This window comes from Oncorhynchus mykiss, unplaced genomic scaffold, assembly GCF_013265735.2.
Source record: "Oncorhynchus mykiss isolate Arlee unplaced genomic scaffold, USDA_OmykA_1.1 un_scaffold_503, whole genome shotgun sequence".
NCBI lineage: Eukaryota > Metazoa > Chordata > Actinopteri > Salmoniformes > Salmonidae > Oncorhynchus > Oncorhynchus mykiss.
In genome coordinates, this window is record NW_023493950.1 from 2,501 (window position 1) to 22,685 (window position 20,185).

The window sequence follows — 20,185 nt, forward strand, 5'->3', positions numbered from 1 at the left end:
CCGGTGGTGGCCGTAAAGCGAGAAACAATCTCTTGCTGCACTATGTAAAGTCAAAGTGAGCCTGATTAACAGCTGTTGCATTTTCACCATTTAGATAAGCATCTTTGTGTCACTCAAAAAGTGGAAGAATTGCATATACTGTAGCCATAATTTGTAGCACAGATTGTTGGATGAAATACAAACTAACCTTGCTTACTTATTTCAAAGCGAGGGCACATATTTCAACCTTGTGGGAAAAAACGGACAAAGAGTTGAAATTCCACAAGCAGTGACAAAAAGCTTACAGCACCTGGTATTCCCAGGCGGGTCTCCCATCCAAGTACTAACCAGAGGCCCGACCCTGCTTAGCTTCCGAGATCAGGCGAGATCAGCGTACTCAGGCCGGTGTGGGCCGTAAGCTGAGAAACAATCTCTTGCTGCACTATGTAAAGTCAAAGTGAGCCTGATTAACAGCTGTTGCATTTTCACCATTTAGATAAGCATCTTTGTGTCACTCAAAAAGTGGAAGAAATTGCATATACTGTAGCCATAATTTGGTAGCACAGATTGTTGGATGAAATACAAACTAACCTTGCTTACTTATTTCAAAGCGAGGGCACATATTTCAACCTTGTGGGAAAAAACGGACAAAGAGTTGAAATTCCACAAGGCAGTGACAAAAAGCTTACAGCACCTGGTATTCCCAGGCGGTCTCCCATCCAAGTACTAACCAGGGCCCGACCCTGCTTAGCTTCCGAGATCAGACGAGATCAGGCGTACTCAGGCCGGTGTGGCCGTAAGCGAGAAACAATCTCTTGCTGCACTATGTAAGTCAAAAGTGAGCCTGATTAACAGCTGTTGCATTTTCACCATTTAGATAAGCATCTTTGTGTCACTCAAAAAGTGGAAGAAATTGCATATACTGTAGCCATAATTTGTAGCACAGATTGTTGGATGAAATACAAACTACCTTGCTTACTTATTTCAAAGCGAGGGCACATATTTCAACCTTGGTGGGAAAAAACGGACAAAGAGTTGAAATTCCACAAGGCAGTGACAAAAAGCTTACAGCACCTGGTATTCCCAGGCGGTCTCCCATCCAAGTACTAAACCAGGCCCGACCCTGCTTAGCTTCCGAGATCAGACGAGAATCAGGCGTACTCAGGCCGGTGTGGCCGTAGCGAGAAACTAATCTCTTGCTGCACTATGTAAAGTCAAAGTGAGCCTGATTAACAGCTGTTGCATTTCACCATTTAGATAAGCATCTTGTGTCACTCAAAAAGTGAAGAAATTGCATATACTGTAGCCATAATTGTAGCACAGATTGTTGGATGAAATACAAACTAACCTTGCTTACTTATTTCAAAGCGAGGGCACATATTTCACCTGTGGGGAAAAAAACGGACAAAGAGTTGAAATTCCACAAGGCAGTGACAAAAAAGGCTTACAGCACCTGGTATTCCCAGGCGGTCTCCCATCCAAGTACTAACCAGGCCCGACCCTGCTTAGCTTCCGAGATCAGGCGAGATCAGGCGTACTCAGGCCGTGTGGCCGTAATGCGAGAAACAATCTCTTGCTGCACTATGTAAAGTCAAAGTGAGCCTGATTACAGCTGTTGCATTTCACCATTTAGATAAGCATCTTTGTGTCACTCAAAAAAGTGGAAGAAAATTGCATATACTGTAGCCATAATTTGTAGCACGATTGTTGGATGAAATACAAACTACCATTGCTTACTTATTATCAAAGCGAGGGGCACATATTTCAAACCTTGTGGGAAAAAACGGACAAAGAGTTGAAATTCCACAAGGCAGTGACAAAAATCTTACAGCACCTGGTATTCCCAGGCGGTCGCCGCATGGCCAAGTACTAACCAGGCGCCAGACCCTGCTTAGCTTCCGAGATCAGGACGAGATCAGGCGTAACTCAGGCCGGTGTGGCCGTAAGCGAGAAACCAATCTCTTGCTGCATCTAGCACTATGTAAAGTCAAAGTTGGAGCCTGATTAACCAGCTGTTGCATTTTCACCATTTAGATAAGCATCTTTGTGTCACTCAAAAAGTGGAAGAAATTGCATATACTGTAGCCATAATTTGTAGCACAGATTGTTGGATGAAATACAAACTAACCTTGCTTACTTATTTCAAAGCGAGGGCACATATTTCAACCTTGTGGAAAAAACGGACAAAGAGTTGAAATTCCACAAGGCAGTGACAAAAGCTTACAGCACCTGGTATTCCCAGGCGGTCCTCCCATCCAAGTACTAACCAGGCCCGACCCTGCTTAGCTTCCGAGATCAGACGAGATCAGGCGTACTCAGGCCGGTGTGGCCGTAAGCGAGAAACAATCTCTTGCTGCACTATGTAAAGTCAAAGTGAGCCTGATTAACAGCTGTTGCATTTTCACCATTTAGATAAGCATCTTTGTGTCACTCAAAAAGTGGAAGAAATTGCATATACTGTAGCCATAATTTGTAGCACAGATTGTTGGATGAAATACAAACTAACCTTGCTTACTTATTTCAAAGCGAGGGCACATATTTCAACCTTGTGGGAAAAAACGGACAAAGAGTTGAAATTCCACAAGGCAGTGACAAAAAGCTTACAGCACCTGGTATTCCCAGGCGGTCTCCCATCCAAGTACTAACCAGGCCCGACCCTGCTTAGCTTCCGAGATCAGGCGAGATCAGGCGTACTCAGGCCGGTGTGGCCGTAAGCGAGAAACAATCTCTTGCTGCACTATGTAAAGTCAAAGTGAGCCTGATTAACAGCTGTTGCATTTTCACCATTTAGATAAGCATCTTTGTGTCACTCAAAAAGTGGAAGAAATTGCATATACTGTAGCCATAATTTGTAGCACAGATTGTTGGATGAAATACAAACTAACCTTGCTTACTTATTTCAAAGCGAGGGCACATATTTCAACCTTGTGGGAAAAAACGGACAAGAGTTGAAATTCCACAAGGCAGTGACAAAAAGCTTACAGCACCTGGTATTCCCAGGCGGTCTCCCATCCAAGTACTAACCAGGCCCGACCCTGCTTAGCTTCCGAGATCAGCGAGATCAGGCGTACTCAGGCCGGTGTGCCGTAAGCGAGAAACAATCTCTTGCTGCACTATGTAAAGTCAAAGTGAGCCTGATTAACAGCTGTTGCATTTTCACCATTTAGATAAGCATCTTTGTGTCACTCAAAAAGTGGAAGAAATTGCATATACTGTAGCCATAATTTGTAGCACAGATTGTTGGATGAAATACAAACTAACCTTGCTTACTTATTTCAAAGCGAGGGCACATATTTCAACCTTGTGGAAAAAACGGACAAAGAGTTGAAATTCCACAAGGCAGTGACAAAAAGCTTACAGCACCTGTATTCCCAGGCGGTCTCCCATCCAAGTACTAACCAGGCCCGACCCTGCTTAGCTTCCGAGATCAGACGAGATCAGGCGTACTCAGGCCGGTGTGGCCGTAAGCGAGAAACAATCTCTTGCTGCACTATGTAAAGTCAAAGTGAGCCTGATTAACAGCTGTTGCATTTTCACCATTTAGATAAGCATCTTTGTGTCACTCAAAAAGTGGAAGAAATTGCATATACTGTAGCATAATTTGTAGCACAGATTGTTGATGAAATACAAACTAACCTTGCTTACTTATTTCAAAGCGAGGGCACATATTTCACCTGTGGGAAAAAAACGGACAAAGAGTTGAAATTCCACAAGGCAGTGAAAAAAAGCTTACAGCACCTGGTATTCCCAGGCGGTCTCCATCCAAGTACTAACCATGGCCCGACCCTAGCTTAGCTTCCGAGATCCAGACAAGATCAGGCGTACTCAGGCCGGTGTGGCCGTAAGCGAGAAACAATCTCTTGCTGCACTATGTAAAGTCAAAGTGAGCCTGATTAACAGCTGTTGCATTTTCACCATTTAGATAAGCATCTTTGGTGTCACTCAAAAAGTGGAAGAAATTGCATATACTGTAGCCATAATTGTACACAGATTGTTGGATGAAATACAAACTAACCTTGCTTACTTATTTCAAAGCGAGGGCACATATTTCAACCTTGTGGGAAAAAAAACGGACAAAGAGTTGAAATTCCACAAGGCAGTGACAAAAAGCTTACAGCACCTGGTATTCCCAGGCGGTCTCCCATCCAAGTACTAACCAGGCCCGACCCTGCTTAGCTTCCGAGATCAGACGAGATCAGGCGTACTCAGGCCGGTGTGGCCGTAAGCGAGAAACAATCTCTTGCTGCACTATGTAAAGTCAAAGTGAGCCTGATTAACAGCTGTTGCATTTTCACCATTTAGATAAGCATCTTTGTGTCACTCAAAAAGTGGAAGAAATTGCATATATGTAGCCATAATTGTAGCACAGATTGTTGGATGAAATACAAACTAACCTTGCTTACTTATTTCAAAGCGAGGGCACATATTCAACCTTGTGGGGAAAAAACGGACAAAGAGTTGAAATTCCACAAGGCAGTGACAAAAAGCTTACAGCACCTGGTATTCCCAGGCGGTCTCCCATCCAAGTACTAACCAGGGCCCGACCCTGCTTAGCTTCCGAGATCAGGACGAGATCAGGCGTACTCAGGCCGGTGTGGCCGTAAGCGAGAAACAATCTCTTGCTGCACTATGTAAAGTCAAAGTGAGCCTGATTACAGCTGTTGCATTTTCAACCATTTAGATAAGCATCTTTGTGTCACTCAAAAGTGGAAGAAATTGCATATACTGTAGCACAGATTGTTGGATGAAATACAAACTAACCTTGCTTACTTATTTCAAAGCGAGGGCACATATTTCAACCTTGTGGGAAAAAACGGACAAAGAGTTGAAATTCCACAAGGCAGTGACAAAAAGCTTACAGCACCTGGTATTCCCAGGCGGTCTCCCATCCAAGTACTAACCAGGCCCGACCCTGCTTAGCTTCCGAGATCAGGCGAGATCAGGCGTACTCAGGCCGGTGTGGCCGTAAGCGAGAAACAATCTCTTGCTGCACTATGTAAAGTCAAAGTGAGCCTGATTAACAGCTGTTGCATTTTCACCATTTAGATAAGCATCTTTGTGTCACTCAAAAAGTGGAAGAAATTGCATATACTGTAGCCATAATTTGTAGCACAGATTGTTGGATGAAATACAAACTAACCTTGCTTACTTATTTCAAAGCGAGGGCACATATTTCAACCTTGTGGGAAAAAACGGACAAAGAGTTGAAATTCCACAAGGCAGTGACAAAAAGCTTACAGCACCTGGTATTCCCAGGCGGTCTCCCATCCAAGTACTAACCAGGCCCGACCCTGCTTAGCTTCCGAGATCAGCGAGATCAGGCGTACTCAGGCCGGTGTGGCCGTAAGCGAGAAACAATCTCTTGCTGCACTATGTAAAGTCAAAGTGAGCCTGATTAACAGCTGTTGCATTTTCACCATTTAGATAAGCATCTTTGTGTCACTCAAAAAGTGGAAGAAATTGCATATACTGTAGCCATAATTTGTAGCACAGATTGTTGGATGAAATACAAACTAACCTTGCTTACTTATTTCAAAGCGAGGGCACATATTTCAACCTTGTGGGAAAAAACGGACAAAGAGTTGAAATTCCACAAGGCAGTGACAAAAAGCTTACAGCACCTGGTATTCCCAGGCGGTCTCCCATCCAAGTACTAACCAGGCCCGACCCTGCTTAGCTTCCGAGATCAGGCGAGATCAGGCGTACTCAGGCCGGTGTGGCCGTAAGCGAGAAACAATCTCTTGCTGCACTATGTAAAGTCAAAGTGAGCCTGATTAACAGCTGTTGCATTTTCACCATTTAGATAAGCATCTTTGTGTCACTCAAAAAGTGGAAGAAATTGCATATACTGTAGCCATAATTTGTAGCACAGATTGTTGGATGAAATACAAACTAACCTTGCTTACTTATTTCAAAGCGAGGGCACATATTTCAACCTTGTGGGAAAAAACGGACAAAGAGTTGAAATTCCACAAGGCAGTGACAAAAAGCTTACAGCACCTGGTATTCCCAGGCGGTCTCCCATCCAAGTACTAACCAGGCCCGACCCTGCTTAGCTTCCGAGATCAGGCGAGATCAGGCGTACTCAGGCCGGTGTGGCCGTAAGCGAGAAACAATCTCTTGCTGCACTATGTAAAGTCAAAGTGAGCCTGATTAACAGCTGTTGCATTTTCACCATTTAGATAAGCATCTTTGTGTCACTCAAAAAGTGGAAGAAATTGCATATACTGTAGCCATAATTTGTAGCACAGATTGTTGGATGAAATACAAACTAACCTTGCTTACTTATTTCAAAGCGAGGGCACATATTTCAACCTTGTGGGAAAAAACGGACAAAGAGTTGAAATTCCACAAGGCAGTGACAAAAAGCTTACAGCACCTGGTATTCCCAGGCGGTCTCCCATCCAAGTACTAACCAGGCCCGACCCTGCTTAGCTTCCGAGATCAGGCGAGATCAGGCGTACTCAGGCCGGTGTGGCCGTAAGCGAGAAACAATCTCTTGCTGCACTATGTAAAGTCAAAGTGAGCCTGATTAACAGCTGTTGCATTTTCACCATTTAGATAAGCATCTTTGTGTCACTCAAAAAGTGGAAGAAATTGCATATACTGTAGCCATAATTTGTAGCACAGATTGTTGGATGAAATACAAACTAACCTTGCTTACTTATTTCAAAGCGAGGGCACATATTTCAACCTTGTGGGAAAAAACGGACAAAGAGTTGAAATTCCACAAGGCAGTGACAAAAAGCTTACAGCACCTGGTATTCCCAGGCGGTCTCCCATCCAAGTACTAACCAGGCCCGACCCTGCTTAGCTTCCGAGATCAGGCGAGATCAGGCGTACTCAGGCCGGTGTGGCCGTAAGCGAGAAACAATCTCTTGCTGCACTATGTAAAGTCAAAGTGAGCCTGATTAACAGCTGTTGCATTTTCACCATTTAGATAAGCATCTTTGTGTCACTCAAAAAGTGGAAGAAATTGCATATACTGTAGCCATAATTTGTAGCACAGATTGTTGGATGAAATACAAACTAACCTTGCTTACTTATTTCAAAGCGAGGGCACATATTTCAACCTTGTGGGAAAAAACGGACAAAGAGTTGAAATTCCACAAGGCAGTGACAAAAAGCTTACAGCACCTGGTATTCCCAGGCGGTCTCCCATCCAAGTACTAACCAGGCCCGACCCTGCTTAGCTTCCGAGATCAGGCGAGATCAGGCGTACTCAGGCCGGTGTGGCCGTAAGCGAGAAACAATCTCTTGCTGCACTATGTAAAGTCAAAGTGAGCCTGATTAACAGCTGTTGCATTTTCACCATTTAGATAAGCATCTTTGTGTCACTCAAAAAGTGGAAGAAATTGCATATACTGTAGCCATAATTTGTAGCACAGATTGTTGGATGAAATACAAACTAACCTTGCTTACTTATTTCAAAGCGAGGGCACATATTTCAACCTTGTGGGAAAAAACGGACAAAGAGTTGAAATTCCACAAGGCAGTGACAAAAAGCTTACAGCACCTGGTATTCCCAGGCGGTCTCCCATCCAAGTACTAACCAGGCCCGACCCTGCTTAGCTTCCGAGATCAGGCGAGATCAGGCGTACTCAGGCCGGTGTGGCCGTAAGCGAGAAACAATCTCTTGCTGCACTATGTAAAGTCAAAGTGAGCCTGATTAACAGCTGTTGCATTTTCACCATTTAGATAAGCATCTTTGTGTCACTCAAAAAGTGGAAGAAATTGCATATACTGTAGCCATAATTTGTAGCACAGATTGTTGGATGAAATACAAACTAACCTTGCTTACTTATTTCAAAGCGAGGGCACATATTTCAACCTTGTGGGAAAAAACGGACAAAGAGTTGAAATTCCACAAGGCAGTGACAAAAAGCTTACAGCACCTGGTATTCCCAGGCGGTCTCCCATCCAAGTACTAACCAGGCCCGACCCTGCTTAGCTTCCGAGATCAGGCGAGATCAGGCGTACTCAGGCCGGTGTGGCCGTAAGCGAGAAACAATCTCTTGCTGCACTATGTAAAGTCAAAGTGAGCCTGATTAACAGCTGTTGCATTTTCACCATTTAGATAAGCATCTTTGTGTCACTCAAAAAGTGGAAGAAATTGCATATACTGTAGCCATAATTTGTAGCACAGATTGTTGGATGAAATACAAACTAACCTTGCTTACTTATTTCAAAGCGAGGGCACATATTTCAACCTTGTGGGAAAAAACGGACAAAGAGTTGAAATTCCACAAGGCAGTGACAAAAAGCTTACAGCACCTGGTATTCCCAGGCGGTCTCCCATCCAAGTACTAACCAGGCCCGACCCTGCTTAGCTTCCGAGATCAGGCGAGATCAGGCGTACTCAGGCCGGTGTGGCCGTAAGCGAGAAACAATCTCTTGCTGCACTATGTAAAGTCAAAGTGAGCCTGATTAACAGCTGTTGCATTTTCACCATTTAGATAAGCATCTTTGTGTCACTCAAAAAGTGGAAGAAATTGCATATACTGTAGCCATAATTTGTAGCACAGATTGTTGGATGAAATACAAACTAACCTTGCTTACTTATTTCAAAGCGAGGGCACATATTTCAACCTTGTGGGAAAAAACGGACAAAGAGTTGAAATTCCACAAGGCAGTGACAAAAAGCTTACAGCACCTGGTATTCCCAGGCGGTCTCCCATCCAAGTACTAACCAGGCCCGACCCTGCTTAGCTTCCGAGATCAGGCGAGATCAGGCGTACTCAGGCCGGTGTGGCCGTAAGCGAGAAACAATCTCTTGCTGCACTATGTAAAGTCAAAGTGAGCCTGATTAACAGCTGTTGCATTTTCACCATTTAGATAAGCATCTTTGTGTCACTCAAAAAGTGGAAGAAATTGCATATACTGTAGCCATAATTTGTAGCACAGATTGTTGGATGAAATACAAACTAACCTTGCTTACTTATTTCAAAGCGAGGGCACATATTTCAACCTTGTGGGAAAAACGGACAAAGAGTTGAAATTCCACAAGGCAGTGACAAAAAGCTTACAGCACCTGGTATTCCCAGGCGGTCTCCCATCCAAGTACTAACCAGGCCCGACCCTGCTTAGCTTCCGAGATCAGGCGAGATCAGGCGTACTCAGGCCGGTGTGGCCGTAAGCGAGAAACAATCTCTTGCTGCACTATGTAAAGTCAAAGTGAGCCTGATTAACAGCTGTTGCATTTTCACCATTTAGATAAGCATCTTTGTGTCACTCAAAAGTGGAAGAAATTGCATATACTGTAGCCATAATTTGTAGCACAGATTGTTGGATGAAATACAAACTAACCTTGCTTACTTATTTCAAAGCGAGGGCACATATTTCAACCTTGTGGGAAAAAACGGACAAAGAGTTGAAATTCCACAAGGCAGTGACAAAAAGCTTACAGCACCTGGTATTCCCAGGCGGTCTCCCATCCAAGTACTAACCAGGCCCGACCCTGCTTAGCTTCCGAGATCAGGCGAGATCAGGCGTACTCAGGCCGGTGTGGCCGTAAGCGAGAAACAATCTCTTGCTGCACTATGTAAAGTCAAAGTGAGCCTGATTAACAGCTGTTGCATTTTCACCATTTAGATAAGCATCTTTGTGTCACTCAAAAAGTGGAAGAAATTGCATATACTGTAGCCATAATTTGTAGCACAGATTGTTGGATGAAATACAAACTAACCTTGCTTACTTATTTCAAAGCGAGGGCACATATTTCAACCTTGTGGGAAAAAACGGACAAAGAGTTGAAATTCCACAAGGCAGTGACAAAAAGCTTACAGCACCTGGTATTCCCAGGCGGTCTCCCATCCAAGTACTAACCAGGCCCGACCCTGCTTAGCTTCCGAGATCAGGCGAGATCAGGCGTACTCAGGCCGGTGTGGCCGTAAGCGAGAAACAATCTCTTGCTGCACTATGTAAAGTCAAAGTGAGCCTGATTAACAGCTGTTGCATTTTCACCATTTAGATAAGCATCTTTGTGTCACTCAAAAAGTGGAAGAAATTGCATATACTGTAGCCATAATTTGTAGCACAGATTGTTGGATGAAATACAAACTAACCTTGCTTACTTATTTCAAAGCGAGGGCACATATTTCAACCTTGTGGGAAAAAACGGACAAGAGTTGAAATTCCACAAGGCAGTGACAAAAAGCTTACAGCACCTGGTATTCCCAGGCGGTCTCCCATCCAAGTACTAACCAGGCCCGACCCTGCTTAGCTTCCGAGATCAGGCGAGATCAGGCGTACTCAGGCCGGTGTGGCCGTAAGCGAGAAACAATCTCTTGCTGCACTATGTAAAGTCAAAGTGAGCCTGATTAACAGCTGTTGCATTTTCACCATTTAGATAAGCATCTTTGTGTCACTCAAAAAGTGGAAGAAATTGCATATACTGTAGCCATAATTTGTAGCACAGATTGTTGGATGAAATACAAACTAACCTTGCTTACTTATTTCAAAGCGAGGGCACATATTTCAACCTTGTGGGAAAAACGGACAAAGAGTTGAAATTCCACAAGGCAGTGACAAAAAGCTTACAGCACCTGGTATTCCCAGGCGGTCTCCCATCCAAGTACTAACCAGGCCCGACCCTGCTTAGCTTCCGAGATCAGGCGAGATCAGGCGTACTCAGGCCGGTGTGGCCGTAAGCGAGAAACAATCTCTTGCTGCACTATGTAAAGTCAAAGTGAGCCTGATTAACAGCTGTTGCATTTTCACCATTTAGATAAGCATCTTTGTGTCACTCAAAAAGTGGAAGAAATTGCATATACTGTAGCCATAATTTGTAGCACAGATTGTTGGATGAAATACAAACTAACCTTGCTTACTTATTTCAAAGCGAGGGCACATATTTCAACCTTGTGGGAAAAAACGGACAAAGAGTTGAAATTCCACAAGGCAGTGACAAAAAGCTTACAGCACCTGGTATTCCCAGGCGGTCTCCCATCCAAGTACTAACCAGGCCCGACCCTGCTTAGCTTCCGAGATCAGGCGAGATCAGGCGTACTCAGGCCGGTGTGGCCGTAAGCGAGAAACAATCTCTTGCTGCACTATGTAAAGTCAAAGTGAGCCTGATTAACAGCTGTTGCATTTTCACCATTTAGATAAGCATCTTTGTGTCACTCAAAAAGTGGAAGAAATTGCATATACTGTAGCCATAATTTGTAGCACAGATTGTTGGATGAAATACAAACTAACCTTGCTTACTTATTTCAAAGCGAGGGCACATATTTCAACCTTGTGGGAAAAAACGGACAAAGAGTTGAAATTCCACAAGGCAGTGACAAAAAGCTTACAGCACCTGGTATTCCCAGGCGGTCTCCCATCCAAGTACTAACCAGGCCCGACCCTGCTTAGCTTCCGAGATCAGGCGAGATCAGGCGTACTCAGGCCGGTGTGGCCGTAAGCGAGAAACAATCTCTTGCTGCACTATGTAAAGTCAAAGTGAGCCTGATTAACAGCTGTTGCATTTTCACCATTTAGATAAGCATCTTTGTGTCACTCAAAAAGTGGAAGAAATTGCATATACTGTAGCCATAATTTGTAGCACAGATTGTTGGATGAAATACAAACTAACCTTGCTTACTTATTTCAAAGCGAGGGCACATATTTCAACCTTGTGGGAAAAACGGACAAAGAGTTGAAATTCCACAAGGCAGTGACAAAAAGCTTACAGCACCTGGTATTCCCAGGCGGTCTCCCATCCAAGTACTAACCAGGCCCGACCCTGCTTAGCTTCCGAGATCAGGCGAGATCAGGCGTACTCAGGCCGGTGTGGCCGTAAGCGAGAAACAATCTCTTGCTGCACTATGTAAAGTCAAAGTGAGCCTGATTAACAGCTGTTGCATTTTCACCATTTAGATAAGCATCTTTGTGTCACTCAAAAAGTGGAAGAAATTGCATATACTGTAGCCATAATTTGTAGCACAGATTGTTGGATGAAATACAAACTAACCTTGCTTACTTATTTCAAAGCGAGGGCACATATTTCAACCTTGTGGGAAAAAACGGACAAAGAGTTGAAATTCCACAAGGCAGTGACAAAAAGCTTACAGCACCTGGTATTCCCAGGCGGTCTCCCATCCAAGTACTAACCAGGCCCGACCCTGCTTAGCTTCCGAGATCAGGCGAGATCAGGCGTACTCAGGCCGGTGTGGCCGTAAGCGAGAAACAATCTCTTGCTGCACTATGTAAAGTCAAAGTGAGCCTGATTAACAGCTGTTGCATTTTCACCATTTAGATAAGCATCTTTGTGTCACTCAAAAAGTGGAAGAAATTGCATATACTGTAGCCATAATTTGTAGCACAGATTGTTGGATGAAATACAAACTAACCTTGCTTACTTATTTCAAAGCGAGGGCACATATTTCAACCTTGTGGGAAAAAACGGACAAAGAGTTGAAATTCCACAAGGCAGTGACAAAAAGCTTACAGCACCTGGTATTCCCAGGCGGTCTCCCATCCAAGTACTAACCAGGCCCGACCCTGCTTAGCTTCCGAGATCAGGCGAGATCAGGCGTACTCAGGCCGGTGTGGCCGTAAGCGAGAAACAATCTCTTGCTGCACTATGTAAAGTCAAAGTGAGCCTGATTAACAGCTGTTGCATTTTCACCATTTAGATAAGCATCTTTGTGTCACTCAAAAAGTGGAAGAAATTGCATATACTGTAGCCATAATTTGTAGCACAGATTGTTGGATGAAATACAAACTAACCTTGCTTACTTATTTCAAAGCGAGGGCACATATTTCAACCTTGTGGGAAAAAACGGACAAAGAGTTGAAATTCCACAAGGCAGTGACAAAAAGCTTACAGCACCTGGTATTCCCAGGCGGTCTCCCATCCAAGTACTAACCAGGCCCGACCCTGCTTAGCTTCCGAGATCAGGCGAGATCAGGCGTACTCAGGCCGGTGTGGCCGTAAGCGAGAAACAATCTCTTGCTGCACTATGTAAAGTCAAAGTGAGCCTGATTAACAGCTGTTGCATTTTCACCATTTAGATAAGCATCTTTGTGTCACTCAAAAAGTGGAAGAAATTGCATATACTGTAGCCATAATTTGTAGCACAGATTGTTGGATGAAATACAAACTAACCTTGCTTACTTATTTCAAAGCGAGGGCACATATTTCAACCTTGTGGGAAAAAACGGACAAAGAGTTGAAATTCCACAAGGCAGTGACAAAAAGCTTACAGCACCTGGTATTCCCAGGCGGTCTCCCATCCAAGTACTAACCAGGCCCGACCCTGCTTAGCTTCCGAGATCAGGCGAGATCAGGCGTACTCAGGCCGGTGTGGCCGTAAGCGAGAAACAATCTCTTGCTGCACTATGTAAAGTCAAAGTGAGCCTGATTAACAGCTGTTGCATTTTCACCATTTAGATAAGCATCTTTGTGTCACTCAAAAAGTGGAAGAAATTGCATATACTGTAGCCATAATTTGTAGCACAGATTGTTGGATGAAATACAAACTAACCTTGCTTACTTATTTCAAAGCGAGGGCACATATTTCAACCTTGTGGGAAAAAACGGACAAAGAGTTGAAATTCCACAAGGCAGTGACAAAAAGCTTACAGCACCTGGTATTCCCAGGCGGTCTCCCATCCAAGTACTAACCAGGCCCGACCCTGCTTAGCTTCCGAGATCAGGCGAGATCAGGCGTACTCAGGCCGGTGTGGCCGTAAGCGAGAAACAATCTCTTGCTGCACTATGTAAAGTCAAAGTGAGCCTGATTAACAGCTGTTGCATTTTCACCATTTAGATAAGCATCTTTGTGTCACTCAAAAAGTGGAAGAAATTGCATATACTGTAGCCATAATTTGTAGCACAGATTGTTGGATGAAATACAAACTAACCTTGCTTACTTATTTCAAAGCGAGGGCACATATTTCAACCTTGTGGGAAAAAACGGACAAAGAGTTGAAATTCCACAAGGCAGTGACAAAAAGCTTACAGCACCTGGTATTCCCAGGCGGTCTCCCATCCAAGTACTAACCAGGCCCGACCCTGCTTAGCTTCCGAGATCAGGCGAGATCAGGCGTACTCAGGCCGGTGTGGCCGTAAGCGAGAAACAATCTCTTGCTGCACTATGTAAAGTCAAAGTGAGCCTGATTAACAGCTGTTGCATTTTCACCATTTAGATAAGCATCTTTGTGTCACTCAAAAAGTGGAAGAAATTGCATATACTGTAGCCATAATTTGTAGCACAGATTGTTGGATGAAATACAAACTAACCTTGCTTACTTATTTCAAAGCGAGGGCACATATTTCAACCTTGTGGGAAAAAACGGACAAAGAGTTGAAATTCCACAAGGCAGTGACAAAAAGCTTACAGCACCTGGTATTCCCAGGCGGTCTCCCATCCAAGTACTAACCAGGCCCGACCCTGCTTAGCTTCCGAGATCAGGCGAGATCAGGCGTACTCAGGCCGGTGTGGCCGTAAGCGAGAAACAATCTCTTGCTGCACTATGTAAAGTCAAAGTGAGCCTGATTAACAGCTGTTGCATTTTCACCATTTAGATAAGCATCTTTGTGTCACTCAAAAAGTGGAAGAAATTGCATATACTGTAGCCATAATTTGTAGCACAGATTGTTGGATGAAATACAAACTAACCTTGCTTACTTATTTCAAAGCGAGGGCACATATTTCAACCTTGTGGGAAAAAACGGACAAAGAGTTGAAATTCCACAAGGCAGTGACAAAAAGCTTACAGCACCTGGTATTCCCAGGCGGTCTCCCATCCAAGTACTAACCAGGCCCGACCCTGCTTAGCTTCCGAGATCAGGCGAGATCAGGCGTACTCAGGCCGGTGTGGCCGTAAGCGAGAAACAATCTCTTGCTGCACTATGTAAAGTCAAAGTGAGCCTGATTAACAGCTGTTGCATTTTCACCATTTAGATAAGCATCTTTGTGTCACTCAAAAAGTGGAAGAAATTGCATATACTGTAGCCATAATTTGTAGCACAGATTGTTGGATGAAATACAAACTAACCTTGCTTACTTATTTCAAAGCGAGGGCACATATTTCAACCTTGTGGGAAAAAACGGACAAAGAGTTGAAATTCCACAAGGCAGTGACAAAAAGCTTACAGCACCTGGTATTCCCAGGCGGTCTCCCATCCAAGTACTAACCAGGCCCGACCCTGCTTAGCTTCCGAGATCAGGCGAGATCAGGCGTACTCAGGCCGGTGTGGCCGTAAGCGAGAAACAATCTCTTGCTGCACTATGTAAAGTCAAAGTGAGCCTGATTAACAGCTGTTGCATTTTCACCATTTAGATAAGCATCTTTGTGTCACTCAAAAAGTGGAAGAAATTGCATATACTGTAGCCATAATTTGTAGCACAGATTGTTGGATGAAATACAAACTAACCTTGCTTACTTATTTCAAAGCGAGGGCACATATTTCAACCTTGTGGGAAAAAACGGACAAAGAGTTGAAATTCCACAAGGCAGTGACAAAAAGCTTACAGCACCTGGTATTCCCAGGCGGTCTCCCATCCAAGTACTAACCAGGCCCGACCCTGCTTAGCTTCCGAGATCAGGCGAGATCAGGCGTACTCAGGCCGGTGTGGCCGTAAGCGAGAAACAATCTCTTGCTGCACTATGTAAAGTCAAAGTGAGCCTGATTAACAGCTGTTGCATTTTCACCATTTAGATAAGCATCTTTGTGTCACTCAAAAAGTGGAAGAAATTGCATATACTGTAGCCATAATTTGTAGCACAGATTGTTGGATGAAATACAAACTAACCTTGCTTACTTATTTCAAAGCGAGGGCACATATTTCAACCTTGTGGGAAAAAACGGACAAAGAGTTGAAATTCCACAAGGCAGTGACAAAAAGCTTACAGCACCTGGTATTCCCAGGCGGTCTCCCATCCAAGTACTAACCAGGCCCGACCCTGCTTAGCTTCCGAGATCAGGCGAGATCAGGCGTACTCAGGCCGGTGTGGCCGTAAGCGAGAAACAATCTCTTGCTGCACTATGTAAAGTCAAAGTGAGCCTGATTAACAGCTGTTGCATTTTCACCATTTAGATAAGCATCTTTGTGTCACTCAAAAAGTGGAAGAAATTGCATATACTGTAGCCATAATTTGTAGCACAGATTGTTGGATGAAATACAAACTAACCTTGCTTACTTATTTCAAAGCGAGGGCACATATTTCAACCTTGTGGGAAAAAACGGACAAAGAGTTGAAATTCCACAAGGCAGTGACAAAAAGCTTACAGCACCTGGTATTCCCAGGCGGTCTCCCATCCAAGTACTAACCAGGCCCGACCCTGCTTAGCTTCCGAGATCAGGCGAGATCAGGCGTACTCAGGCCGGTGTGGCCGTAAGCGAGAAACAATCTCTTGCTGCACTATGTAAAGTCAAAGTGAGCCTGATTAACAGCTGTTGCATTTTCACCATTTAGATAAGCATCTTTGTGTCACTCAAAAAGTGGAAGAAATTGCATATACTGTAGCCATAATTTGTAGCACAGATTGTTGGATGAAATACAAACTAACCTTGCTTACTTATTTCAAAGCGAGGGCACATATTTCAACCTTGTGGGAAAAAACGGACAAAGAGTTGAAATTCCACAAGGCAGTGACAAAAAGCTTACAGCACCTGGTATTCCCAGGCGGTCTCCCATCCAAGTACTAACCAGGCCCGACCCTGCTTAGCTTCCGAGATCAGGCGAGATCAGGCGTACTCAGGCCGGTGTGGCCGTAAGCGAGAAACAATCTCTTGCTGCACTATGTAAAGTCAAAGTGAGCCTGATTAACAGCTGTTGCATTTTCACCATTTAGATAAGCATCTTTGTGTCACTCAAAAAGTGGAAGAAATTGCATATACTGTAGCCATAATTTGTAGCACAGATTGTTGGATGAAATACAAACTAACCTTGCTTACTTATTTCAAAGCGAGGGCACATATTTCAACCTTGTGGGAAAAAACGGACAAAGAGTTGAAATTCCACAAGGCAGTGACAAAAAGCTTACAGCACCTGGTATTCCCAGGCGGTCTCCCATCCAAGTACTAACCAGGCCCGACCCTGCTTAGCTTCCGAGATCAGGCGAGATCAGGCGTACTCAGGCCGGTGTGGCCGTAAGCGAGAAACAATCTCTTGCTGCACTATGTAAAGTCAAAGTGAGCCTGATTAACAGCTGTTGCATTTTCACCATTTAGATAAGCATCTTTGTGTCACTCAAAAAGTGGAAGAAATTGCATATACTGTAGCCATAATTTGTAGCACAGATTGTTGGATGAAATACAAACTAACCTTGCTTACTTATTTCAAAGCGAGGGCACATATTTCAACCTTGTGGGAAAAAACGGACAAAGAGTTGAAATTCCACAAGGCAGTGACAAAAAGCTTACAGCACCTGGTATTCCCAGGCGGTCTCCCATCCAAGTACTAACCAGGCCCGACCCTGCTTAGCTTCCGAGATCAGGCGAGATCAGGCGTACTCAGGCCGGTGTGGCCGTAAGCGAGAAACAATCTCTTGCTGCACTATGTAAAGTCAAAGTGAGCCTGATTAACAGCTGTTGCATTTTCACCATTTAGATAAGCATCTTTGTGTCACTCAAAAAGTGGAAGAAATTGCATATACTGTAGCCATAATTTGTAGCACAGATTGTTGGATGAAATACAAACTAACCTTGCTTACTTATTTCAAAGCGAGGGCACATATTTCAACCTTGTGGGAAAAAACGGACAAAGAGTTGAAATTCCACAAGGCAGTGACAAAAAGCTTACAGCACCTGGTATTCCCAGGCGGTCTCCCATCCAAGTACTAACCAGGCCCGACCCTGCTTAGCTTCCGAGATCAGGCGAGATCAGGCGTACTCAGGCCGGTGTGGCCGTAAGCGAGAAACAATCTCTTGCTGCACTATGTAAAGTCAAAGTGAGCCTGATTAACAGCTGTTGCATTTTCACCATTTAGATAAGCATCTTTGTGTCACTCAAAAAGTGGAAGAAATTGCATATACTGTAGCCATAATTTGTAGCACAGATTGTTGGATGAAATACAAACTAACCTTGCTTACTTATTTCAAAGCGAGGGCACATATTTCAACCTTGTGGGAAAAAACGGACAAAGAGTTGAAATTCCACAAGGCAGTGACAAAAAGCTTACAGCACCTGGTATTCCCAGGCGGTCTCCCATCCAAGTACTAACCAGGCCCGACCCTGCTTAGCTTCCGAGATCAGGCGAGATCAGGCGTACTCAGGCCGGTGTGGCCGTAAGCGAGAAACAATCTCTTGCTGCACTATGTAAAGTCAAAGTGAGCCTGATTAACAGCTGTTGCATTTTCACCATTTAGATAAGCATCTTTGTGTCACTCAAAAAGTGGAAGAAATTGCATATACTGTAGCCATAATTTGTAGCACAGATTGTTGGATGAAATACAAACTAACCTTGCTTACTTATTTCAAAGCGAGGGCACATATTTCAACCTTGTGGGAAAAAACGGACAAAGAGTTGAAATTCCACAAGGCAGTGACAAAAAGCTTACAGCACCTGGTATTCCCAGGCGGTCTCCCATCCAAGTACTAACCAGGCCCGACCCTGCTTAGCTTCCGAGATCAGGCGAGATCAGGCGTACTCAGGCCGGTGTGGCCGTAAGCGAGAAACAATCTCTTGCTGCACTATGTAAAGTCAAAGTGAGCCTGATTAACAGCTGTTGCATTTTCACCATTTAGATAAGCATCTTTGTGTCACTCAAAAAGTGGAAGAAATTGCATATACTGTAGCCATAATTTGTAGCACAGATTGTTGGATGAAATACAAACTAACCTTGCTTACTTATTTCAAAGCGAGGGCACATATTTCAACCTTGTGGGAAAAAACGGACAAAGAGTTGAAATTCCACAAGGCAGTGACAAAAAGCTTACAGCACCTGGTATTCCCAGGCGGTCTCCCATCCAAGTACTAACCAGGCCCGACCCTGCTTAGCTTCCGAGATCAGGCGAGATCAGGCGTACTCAGGCCGGTGTGGCCGTAAGCGAGAAACAATCTCTTGCTGCACTATGTAAAGTCAAAGTGAGCCTGATTAACAGCTGTTGCATTTTCACCATTTAGATAAGCATCTTTGTGTCACTCAAAAAGTGGAAGAAATTGCATATACTGTAGCCATAATTTGTAGCACAGATTGTTGGATGAAATACAAACTAACCTTGCTTACTTATTTCAAAGCGAGGGCACATATTTCAACCTTGTGGGAAAAAACGGACAAAGAGTTGAAATTCCACAAGGCAGTGACAAAAAGCTTACAGCACCTGGTATTCCCAGGCGGTCTCCCATCCAAGTACTAACCAGGCCCGACCCTGCTTAGCTTCCGAGATCAGGCGAGATCAGGCGTACTCAGGCCGGTGTGGCCGTAAGCGAGAAACAATCTCTTGCTGCACTATGTAAAGTCAAAGTGAGCCTGATTAACAGCTGTTGCATTTTCACCATTTAGATAAGCATCTTTGTGTCACTCAAAAAGTGGAAGAAATTGCATATACTGTAGCCATAATTTGTAGCACAGATTGTTGGATGAAATACAAACTAACCTTGCTTACTTATTTCAAAGCGAGGGCACATATTTCAACCTTGTGGGAAAAAACGGACAAAGAGTTGAAATTCCACAAGGCAGTGACAAAAAGCTTACAGCACCTGGTATTCCCAGGCGGTCTCCCATCCAAGTACTAACCAGGCCCGACCCTGCTTAGCTTCCGAGATCAGGCGAGATCAGGCGTACTCAGGCCGGTGTGGCCGTAAGCGAGAAACAATCTCTTGCTGCACTATGTAAAGTCAAAGTGAGCCTGATTAACAGCTGTTGCATTTTCACCATTTAGATAAGCATCTTTGTGTCACTCAAAAAGTGGAAGAAATTGCATATACTGTAGCCATAATTTGTAGCACAGATTGTTGGATGAAATACAAACTAACCTTGCTTACTTATTTCAAAGCGAGGGCACATATTTCAACCTTGTGGGAAAAAACGGACAAAGAGTTGAAATTCCACAAGGCAGTGACAAAAAGCTTACAGCACCTGGTATTCCCAGGCGGTCTCCCATCCAAGTACTAACCAGGCCCGACCCTGCTTAGCTTCCGAGATCAGGCGAGATCAGGCGTACTCAGGCCGGTGTGGCCGTAAGCGAGAAACAATCTCTTGCTGCACTATGTAAAGTCAAAGTGAGCCTGATTAACAGCTGTTGCATTTTCACCATTTAGATAAGC

The 20,185-nt window shown here is 44.1% G+C and overlaps 45 non-coding genes and 8 pseudogenes across 45 annotated transcripts; all 53 read right to left on the minus strand.

Annotated features, from left to right (window-relative positions):
* The window catches only part of LOC118958969, a 121-nt pseudogene extending 103 nt beyond the window's left edge, over positions 1-18 (minus strand).
* Positions 19-277: 259 nt separating this feature from the next.
* Positions 278-399, minus strand: LOC118958977 (annotated as a pseudogene).
* Positions 400-661: 262 nt separating this feature from the next.
* LOC118958946 lies at positions 662-781 on the minus strand. Its single transcript, XR_005047718.1, has one exon. It is a non-coding gene; the product is annotated as a 5S ribosomal RNA (ribosomal RNA).
* Positions 782-1,041: 260 nt separating this feature from the next.
* On the minus strand, positions 1,042-1,161 carry LOC118958973 (annotated as a pseudogene).
* Positions 1,162-1,420: 259 nt separating this feature from the next.
* LOC118958972 lies at positions 1,421-1,538 on the minus strand (annotated as a pseudogene).
* A 658-nt stretch (positions 1,539-2,196) lies between these two features.
* Positions 2,197-2,316, minus strand: LOC118958949 (annotated as a pseudogene).
* Positions 2,317-2,576: 260 nt separating this feature from the next.
* Positions 2,577-2,695, minus strand: LOC118958942. Its single transcript, XR_005047714.1, has one exon. It is a non-coding gene; the product is annotated as a 5S ribosomal RNA (ribosomal RNA).
* Positions 2,696-2,954: 259 nt separating this feature from the next.
* LOC118958971 lies at positions 2,955-3,071 on the minus strand (annotated as a pseudogene).
* Positions 3,072-3,330: 259 nt separating this feature from the next.
* LOC118958944 lies at positions 3,331-3,448 on the minus strand. Its single transcript, XR_005047716.1, has one exon. It is a non-coding gene; the product is annotated as a 5S ribosomal RNA (ribosomal RNA).
* A 257-nt stretch (positions 3,449-3,705) lies between these two features.
* On the minus strand, positions 3,706-3,826 carry LOC118958976 (annotated as a pseudogene).
* Positions 3,827-4,087: 261 nt separating this feature from the next.
* LOC118959003 lies at positions 4,088-4,206 on the minus strand. Its single transcript, XR_005047749.1, has one exon. It is a non-coding gene; the product is annotated as a 5S ribosomal RNA (ribosomal RNA).
* Positions 4,207-4,464: 258 nt separating this feature from the next.
* LOC118958947 lies at positions 4,465-4,585 on the minus strand. The gene has a single exon (XR_005047719.1). It is a non-coding gene; the product is annotated as a 5S ribosomal RNA (ribosomal RNA).
* Positions 4,586-4,831: 246 nt separating this feature from the next.
* On the minus strand, positions 4,832-4,950 carry LOC118958953. Its single transcript, XR_005047721.1, has one exon. It is a non-coding gene; the product is annotated as a 5S ribosomal RNA (ribosomal RNA).
* A 260-nt stretch (positions 4,951-5,210) lies between these two features.
* On the minus strand, positions 5,211-5,328 carry LOC118958960 (annotated as a pseudogene).
* A 260-nt stretch (positions 5,329-5,588) lies between these two features.
* On the minus strand, positions 5,589-5,707 carry LOC118958964. The gene has a single exon (XR_005047722.1). It is a non-coding gene; the product is annotated as a 5S ribosomal RNA (ribosomal RNA).
* Positions 5,708-5,967: 260 nt separating this feature from the next.
* Positions 5,968-6,086, minus strand: LOC118958975. The gene has a single exon (XR_005047723.1). It is a non-coding gene; the product is annotated as a 5S ribosomal RNA (ribosomal RNA).
* Positions 6,087-6,346: 260 nt separating this feature from the next.
* On the minus strand, positions 6,347-6,465 carry LOC118958978. Its single transcript, XR_005047724.1, has one exon. It is a non-coding gene; the product is annotated as a 5S ribosomal RNA (ribosomal RNA).
* A 260-nt stretch (positions 6,466-6,725) lies between these two features.
* LOC118958979 lies at positions 6,726-6,844 on the minus strand. The gene has a single exon (XR_005047725.1). It is a non-coding gene; the product is annotated as a 5S ribosomal RNA (ribosomal RNA).
* A 260-nt stretch (positions 6,845-7,104) lies between these two features.
* On the minus strand, positions 7,105-7,223 carry LOC118958980. The gene has a single exon (XR_005047726.1). It is a non-coding gene; the product is annotated as a 5S ribosomal RNA (ribosomal RNA).
* A 260-nt stretch (positions 7,224-7,483) lies between these two features.
* Positions 7,484-7,602, minus strand: LOC118958982. The gene has a single exon (XR_005047728.1). It is a non-coding gene; the product is annotated as a 5S ribosomal RNA (ribosomal RNA).
* A 260-nt stretch (positions 7,603-7,862) lies between these two features.
* LOC118958983 lies at positions 7,863-7,981 on the minus strand. Its single transcript, XR_005047729.1, has one exon. It is a non-coding gene; the product is annotated as a 5S ribosomal RNA (ribosomal RNA).
* Positions 7,982-8,241: 260 nt separating this feature from the next.
* Positions 8,242-8,360, minus strand: LOC118958984. Its single transcript, XR_005047730.1, has one exon. It is a non-coding gene; the product is annotated as a 5S ribosomal RNA (ribosomal RNA).
* Positions 8,361-8,620: 260 nt separating this feature from the next.
* On the minus strand, positions 8,621-8,739 carry LOC118958985. Its single transcript, XR_005047731.1, has one exon. It is a non-coding gene; the product is annotated as a 5S ribosomal RNA (ribosomal RNA).
* A 259-nt stretch (positions 8,740-8,998) lies between these two features.
* On the minus strand, positions 8,999-9,117 carry LOC118958986. Its single transcript, XR_005047732.1, has one exon. It is a non-coding gene; the product is annotated as a 5S ribosomal RNA (ribosomal RNA).
* A 259-nt stretch (positions 9,118-9,376) lies between these two features.
* LOC118958987 lies at positions 9,377-9,495 on the minus strand. Its single transcript, XR_005047733.1, has one exon. It is a non-coding gene; the product is annotated as a 5S ribosomal RNA (ribosomal RNA).
* A 260-nt stretch (positions 9,496-9,755) lies between these two features.
* Positions 9,756-9,874, minus strand: LOC118958988. Its single transcript, XR_005047734.1, has one exon. It is a non-coding gene; the product is annotated as a 5S ribosomal RNA (ribosomal RNA).
* Positions 9,875-10,133: 259 nt separating this feature from the next.
* On the minus strand, positions 10,134-10,252 carry LOC118958989. Its single transcript, XR_005047735.1, has one exon. It is a non-coding gene; the product is annotated as a 5S ribosomal RNA (ribosomal RNA).
* A 259-nt stretch (positions 10,253-10,511) lies between these two features.
* LOC118958990 lies at positions 10,512-10,630 on the minus strand. Its single transcript, XR_005047736.1, has one exon. It is a non-coding gene; the product is annotated as a 5S ribosomal RNA (ribosomal RNA).
* A 260-nt stretch (positions 10,631-10,890) lies between these two features.
* LOC118958991 lies at positions 10,891-11,009 on the minus strand. The gene has a single exon (XR_005047737.1). It is a non-coding gene; the product is annotated as a 5S ribosomal RNA (ribosomal RNA).
* A 260-nt stretch (positions 11,010-11,269) lies between these two features.
* LOC118958993 lies at positions 11,270-11,388 on the minus strand. Its single transcript, XR_005047739.1, has one exon. It is a non-coding gene; the product is annotated as a 5S ribosomal RNA (ribosomal RNA).
* Positions 11,389-11,647: 259 nt separating this feature from the next.
* On the minus strand, positions 11,648-11,766 carry LOC118958994. The gene has a single exon (XR_005047740.1). It is a non-coding gene; the product is annotated as a 5S ribosomal RNA (ribosomal RNA).
* Positions 11,767-12,026: 260 nt separating this feature from the next.
* On the minus strand, positions 12,027-12,145 carry LOC118958995. The gene has a single exon (XR_005047741.1). It is a non-coding gene; the product is annotated as a 5S ribosomal RNA (ribosomal RNA).
* Positions 12,146-12,405: 260 nt separating this feature from the next.
* On the minus strand, positions 12,406-12,524 carry LOC118958996. Its single transcript, XR_005047742.1, has one exon. It is a non-coding gene; the product is annotated as a 5S ribosomal RNA (ribosomal RNA).
* A 260-nt stretch (positions 12,525-12,784) lies between these two features.
* LOC118958997 lies at positions 12,785-12,903 on the minus strand. Its single transcript, XR_005047743.1, has one exon. It is a non-coding gene; the product is annotated as a 5S ribosomal RNA (ribosomal RNA).
* A 260-nt stretch (positions 12,904-13,163) lies between these two features.
* LOC118958998 lies at positions 13,164-13,282 on the minus strand. Its single transcript, XR_005047744.1, has one exon. It is a non-coding gene; the product is annotated as a 5S ribosomal RNA (ribosomal RNA).
* Positions 13,283-13,542: 260 nt separating this feature from the next.
* LOC118958999 lies at positions 13,543-13,661 on the minus strand. Its single transcript, XR_005047745.1, has one exon. It is a non-coding gene; the product is annotated as a 5S ribosomal RNA (ribosomal RNA).
* A 260-nt stretch (positions 13,662-13,921) lies between these two features.
* Positions 13,922-14,040, minus strand: LOC118959000. Its single transcript, XR_005047746.1, has one exon. It is a non-coding gene; the product is annotated as a 5S ribosomal RNA (ribosomal RNA).
* Positions 14,041-14,300: 260 nt separating this feature from the next.
* Positions 14,301-14,419, minus strand: LOC118959001. The gene has a single exon (XR_005047747.1). It is a non-coding gene; the product is annotated as a 5S ribosomal RNA (ribosomal RNA).
* Positions 14,420-14,679: 260 nt separating this feature from the next.
* On the minus strand, positions 14,680-14,798 carry LOC118959002. Its single transcript, XR_005047748.1, has one exon. It is a non-coding gene; the product is annotated as a 5S ribosomal RNA (ribosomal RNA).
* Positions 14,799-15,058: 260 nt separating this feature from the next.
* On the minus strand, positions 15,059-15,177 carry LOC118959004. Its single transcript, XR_005047750.1, has one exon. It is a non-coding gene; the product is annotated as a 5S ribosomal RNA (ribosomal RNA).
* A 260-nt stretch (positions 15,178-15,437) lies between these two features.
* On the minus strand, positions 15,438-15,556 carry LOC118959005. The gene has a single exon (XR_005047751.1). It is a non-coding gene; the product is annotated as a 5S ribosomal RNA (ribosomal RNA).
* A 260-nt stretch (positions 15,557-15,816) lies between these two features.
* LOC118959006 lies at positions 15,817-15,935 on the minus strand. The gene has a single exon (XR_005047752.1). It is a non-coding gene; the product is annotated as a 5S ribosomal RNA (ribosomal RNA).
* Positions 15,936-16,195: 260 nt separating this feature from the next.
* On the minus strand, positions 16,196-16,314 carry LOC118959007. The gene has a single exon (XR_005047753.1). It is a non-coding gene; the product is annotated as a 5S ribosomal RNA (ribosomal RNA).
* Positions 16,315-16,574: 260 nt separating this feature from the next.
* LOC118959008 lies at positions 16,575-16,693 on the minus strand. Its single transcript, XR_005047754.1, has one exon. It is a non-coding gene; the product is annotated as a 5S ribosomal RNA (ribosomal RNA).
* A 260-nt stretch (positions 16,694-16,953) lies between these two features.
* On the minus strand, positions 16,954-17,072 carry LOC118958792. The gene has a single exon (XR_005047561.1). It is a non-coding gene; the product is annotated as a 5S ribosomal RNA (ribosomal RNA).
* Positions 17,073-17,332: 260 nt separating this feature from the next.
* Positions 17,333-17,451, minus strand: LOC118958793. Its single transcript, XR_005047562.1, has one exon. It is a non-coding gene; the product is annotated as a 5S ribosomal RNA (ribosomal RNA).
* A 260-nt stretch (positions 17,452-17,711) lies between these two features.
* LOC118958794 lies at positions 17,712-17,830 on the minus strand. Its single transcript, XR_005047563.1, has one exon. It is a non-coding gene; the product is annotated as a 5S ribosomal RNA (ribosomal RNA).
* A 260-nt stretch (positions 17,831-18,090) lies between these two features.
* LOC118958795 lies at positions 18,091-18,209 on the minus strand. Its single transcript, XR_005047564.1, has one exon. It is a non-coding gene; the product is annotated as a 5S ribosomal RNA (ribosomal RNA).
* A 260-nt stretch (positions 18,210-18,469) lies between these two features.
* On the minus strand, positions 18,470-18,588 carry LOC118958796. The gene has a single exon (XR_005047565.1). It is a non-coding gene; the product is annotated as a 5S ribosomal RNA (ribosomal RNA).
* Positions 18,589-18,848: 260 nt separating this feature from the next.
* Positions 18,849-18,967, minus strand: LOC118958798. The gene has a single exon (XR_005047567.1). It is a non-coding gene; the product is annotated as a 5S ribosomal RNA (ribosomal RNA).
* Positions 18,968-19,227: 260 nt separating this feature from the next.
* On the minus strand, positions 19,228-19,346 carry LOC118958799. Its single transcript, XR_005047568.1, has one exon. It is a non-coding gene; the product is annotated as a 5S ribosomal RNA (ribosomal RNA).
* Positions 19,347-19,606: 260 nt separating this feature from the next.
* LOC118958800 lies at positions 19,607-19,725 on the minus strand. Its single transcript, XR_005047569.1, has one exon. It is a non-coding gene; the product is annotated as a 5S ribosomal RNA (ribosomal RNA).
* Positions 19,726-19,985: 260 nt separating this feature from the next.
* On the minus strand, positions 19,986-20,104 carry LOC118958801. Its single transcript, XR_005047570.1, has one exon. It is a non-coding gene; the product is annotated as a 5S ribosomal RNA (ribosomal RNA).
* Positions 20,105-20,185: the final 81 nt, after the last annotated feature.